The following is a 4,852-nucleotide window of genomic DNA, read 5'->3' on the forward strand; positions in this document are numbered from 1 at the left end:
TCACCTTCACTGCATATGAAGAACATCGATGGCTCATATTTCAATGTGGTGTGAGTATGTCTGAGTTGAAATTATTTGATGGCAAGGAAGTTAAAGGAACTTGTTTACATTGCCCGTGTTTGGGGCAGGGCTTTACTTCTTGTCCAATAGTCAAAATGTGAATGATAAGAACAAAAAGGATTGACCATTAAGGATACATTCTACATTTGCTTCTACAGATGCAATTTTAATCTTTGCAAGTTATTCTGGGCCCTAGGAATTTGATGCCTATAAAGTACATCAATCAAGCAGACTTGCCATTTTGGCAACCCACTCCAGTATTTTTGCCTGGAGAATTCTGTGGACAGAGAAGCCTGGTAGGCTACAGTCCACGGGGTCGCAAAGAGTTGGACACGACTGACCAACTTCACTTCACTTCTTCTTCTATGTCCCACTCATGAGAGCAAATAGGAGATCTGAGAGTGAAAATTAAAATCACCAGTGTATTAATTCCCCTAGCACTTTCCCTTAAGAGCCATGATTTGGAATGATCATACTTCTCTAATCAAGCCAAGGCTCCTGTCAATGACCCTTATTCTTTAGTTATAGCTGTTATGAGCAACCTAGATAGCATATTCAAAAGCAGAGACATTACTTTGCCAACAAAGGTTCATCTAGTCAAGGCTATGGTTTTTCCTGTGGTCATGTATGGATGTGAGAGTTGGACTGTGAAGAAGGCTGAGCACTGAAGAATTGATGCTTTTGAACTGTGGTGTTGGAGAAGACTGTTGAGAGTCCCTTGGACTGCAAGGAGATCCAATCAGTCCATTCTGAAGGAGATGAGCCCTGGGATTTCTTTGGAAGGAATGATGCTGAAGCTGAAACTCCAGTACTTTGGCCACCTCATGCGAAGAGTTGACTCATTGGAAAAGACTCTGATGCTGGGAGGGATTGGGGGCAGGAGGAGAAGGGGACGACAGAGGATGAGATGGCTGGATGGCATCACTGACTCGATGGACATGAGTCTCTGTGTGAACTCCGGGAGTTGGTGATGGACAGGGAAGCCTGGCGTGCTGCAATTCATGGGGTCACAAAGAGTTGGACACGACTGAGCGACTGATCTGATCAGATGATTACCATCCTCTAAAAAAAAAAAAAAAAATTTTCCTCCTTTGGCCCCTTCATAGCTTGGATACTAGTGACTTCTCACTGTTGCTAGCAGTAGATACATCATCACATTTAAAAGTCTCTTAATCTTAAAAACTTTGTAAATAGTTTTCAGTTGTTTCTTTGAAGACTAATATCTGTTCCTGTCAGGACACTGACATACAGGTGGGGGTTATAATATTTAATACATACATTTTTATAGAAGAATACCACAAGCATCCCTATTGAAGCTATAAATGATTCAAAATTTCCTTTTTTCACAGTTGTTACCTTGGGTTTTCCTGTATCAAATACTACAATAATAAGGAGAAACACAAATATCTTTAGCCAAACACAGCATCTTCTCCTGTCTAAATATCCTGAACTGCAAACACATAGACATTGATTTGAGGAATAGAAATTGTCTTAAATACAAATGCATAATGCATCCACAGAAAGTTACTGTGATGAAAGAATAATTTTAACACTTTAAAATTTTAAAAACACTTTTTTTGGCCTCAGAACTATGTTCTAACTATTAGCCAAAATGACTTTCTCCCATTAATTTGGATAAAAAATATATTTTCAGGATTAGCTTGTTTTTCACCTCTGAAAAGAAAGAATTCTTTCTTCTAAAGTCTGATTTTAATAAAAACTGAGAAAATTAAGTTGCAAGGCGAACTTTATTTTTTTTCTGGTAATGGCACAAACACCAGTGCCTTTTATTTATCTTGAAGAATTTCTCTATTAGATTGATTCTCTAGTAGATTAATTCTACTTTTTGGGTGCTTTTGTATAAATGGAAAAAAACCTCCTTGTAGAGTTCGTTGAATTGATTAAATCTTCCATTGTTAGAATCGACTGCCCATTTATTGCTTTAGGATTAGTAACAAATGCATTCAGTGTGGGTGACACATTCTTATAATTACCTACAGTTAACCTTTTATACCAGAGTTTTGGCATAGCACTTTTCACCTCTGAATTTCTCAAGGTGTATATTAAAAGGTTCAGCAGGGGAGTGATGATGGTATACATCACAGTTATGGATTTATCAATGGGAAAGTTGGAAACAGGTCTCACATCCATAAAGATACAGGGAATGAAAAAGAGGACCACCACTGTGATGTGGGAACTGCAGGTAGATAGGGCTTTACACCTTCCTTCCTGACTATGAGCTCTAAGGGAGTTTAGGATGACCCCATAGGACACTAGCAGGAGGATAAAGATAACCGCACAGATTGCTCCACCGTTAGTAACCACCCTGAGACCGGCAATGTAAGTGTCAGTACAGGCAAGGTCCAACCATGGCTAATGTCACAGATGAAGTGATCAGTGACACTGGGGCCACAGAAGGGGAGTCTGTACATAAAGAGGAGTTGAACCATTGAGGGCACAAGACCTCCCACCCAGGCCACCTCCAGCAGCAGGATACAAACCTGTCGCTTCATGATGGTCAGGTAGTGCAGTGGCTTATAGATGGCCAAATAGTGATCATAGGCCATCATATCCAGAAGGAAAATCTCAGAACCTCCAAATAAGTGTTCTACAAAGAGCTGTCCCATGCAAACTGGGAAGGAAATTGTCTTTTTACCACTGAGTAAGTCTATAATCAATTTGGGTGAAATGGCAGTGGAATAAACTGTATCCATGAGTGAAAAATAAGCAAGGAAGAAGTACATGGGGAGTCCAGAGAGGGGCTGGCAAAAACAGTCACCATAATGAGCAAGTTGCCCACCATTGTCACAAGGTAGATGAGGAAAAACAAGACAAATAATGCATTTTGCCCTTCAGGATCCTGAGTGAAACCCAGGAGAATAAATTCTGTTACTTTGCTACTACATCCTGTTTAGTCTTCTGTAGGAGGCTCAGTCGGAGAAGGCAATGGCACCCTACTTCAGTACTCTTGCCTGGAAAATCCCATAGATGGAGAAGCCTGGTGGGCTGCAGTCCATGGGGTTGCTGAGAGTCAGACGTGACTGAGTGACTTCACTTTTACTTTTCACTTTCATGCTTTGGAGAAGGAAATGGCAACCCACTCCAGTGTTCTTGCCTGGAGAATCCCAGGGATGGGGGAGCCTGGTAGGCTGCCATCCATGGGGTCACACAGAGTCAGACACGAGTGAAGTGACTTAGCAGCAGCAGGAGGAGGCTCAGTATTAAAGAATCCACTTATCAATATACTAGACACAGGAGACGCAGGCTCAATCCCTGGATTGGGAAGATCCCTGCAAAAGGAAATGACAGCCCACTCCAGTATCATTGCCCCCAAAATCCTATGGACAGAGGAGCCTGTGAGGCTACAGTCCATGGGTTCACAAAGATTCGGCCACAACTTAGCGAATGTTTCAGAAGTAAGAACTCAGGACAACCAGACCTGTACTGAGATTGTGAACAGGACTGTAAACATATCTGTTACATTTTGGAACACATCTTCATCATTATATCTTCTATGGTGGCTTGCACATAGAACACATATAGTAAATATCTACTGAGTTTTTTTCAATGAGCCCATGAAGACTTCATTTGGGAATTCTGCTATTCTTCAGATGATTCTGTTGGGGTTATAAGAGATTATATTTTTATCTCTTAGAGCATCTTCTACAGAGAGGAGTAATCAAAGGCCGAACAGGCAATCATACATTTAATAGAAATTTATTGAAATTATATCAGTTCTTGGCACAAAAGCCATCAATGACAAACTTGTGCAATATCTTTGTTCCCCAGAAATTTCCTCTCTGGTAATGACAATCAACTATAGTGAAGGACAAGGAAGCTTGGTGTGCTGCAACTCATGGAGTTAAAAAGAGTCAGACAGACACAAACACGACTTAGCAACTGAACAACAACAAAACTGACATACTGACAACAGACCATAACCCAGTCCTTTGCATTGGTAGTGTTTTTAGTGATTACCATTACAATATGACTTATGGAACACCAAAAATATCTTTTGAAATAATTCCCTTAGTATTATTATAGTCCACACTATTAGATATTCAATCCTTCACATCTCAAACACTGTTTGATTTTCATGAATCTCATTAGCTCTATCAAAGAACTGTACCAAATATAGAGAATTATATAGCATATTGTTTCCTACAGCAATTACTTGGTCTGGCTCTTTGACTATCAGATTTTTAAGGAACTGAAATTTTCTTCATTTAATTTTTTTTTTTAAATTGGAGTATAGTTGCTTTGCAATATTGTATTAGTTTCTGCCATACAACAAAGTGAATCATTTGTATGTACACATATCAGTTCAGTTGCTCAGTCGTGTGCGACTCTTTGTGACCCCATGGAATGCAGTATGCTATGCTTCCCTGTCCATCACCAACTCCCAGAGCTTGCTCAAACTCATGTCCATCAAGTTGGTGATGCCATCCAACAATCTATTCCTGTGTCATCCCCTTCTCCTCCCACCTTGAAAGTTTCCCACATCAGGGTCTTTTCAAAAGAGTCAGTTCTTCACATCAAGTGGCCAAAGTATTGGAATTTCAGCTTCAGCATCAGTCCTCCGAATGAATATTCAGGACTGATTTCCTTTAGGATGGGCAGGTTGGATATCCTTGCAGTCCAAGGGACTCTCAAGAGTCTTCTCCAACACCAGAGTTCAAAAGCATCAATTCTTCAGTGCTCAGCTTTCTTCACAGTCCAACTCTCACATCCATACCTGAGTCTTAGGCTGAATTGACTTGAAGACAGAGTTTAGGGTAAATACATAGTTCAT

At 40.3% G+C, this 4,852-nt stretch overlaps 1 pseudogene; it reads right to left on the bottom strand.

The window, feature by feature from the left end:
* Nucleotides 1-1,899: 1,899 nt before the first annotated feature.
* LOC102394939 lies at nucleotides 1,900-2,956 on the bottom strand (annotated as a pseudogene).
* Between the last annotated feature and the right edge of the window lie 1,896 nt (nucleotides 2,957-4,852).

The sequence above is a fragment of the Bubalus bubalis genome, chromosome 16 (assembly GCF_019923935.1).
Source record: "Bubalus bubalis isolate 160015118507 breed Murrah chromosome 16, NDDB_SH_1, whole genome shotgun sequence".
Taxonomy (NCBI): domain Eukaryota; kingdom Metazoa; phylum Chordata; class Mammalia; order Artiodactyla; family Bovidae; genus Bubalus; species Bubalus bubalis.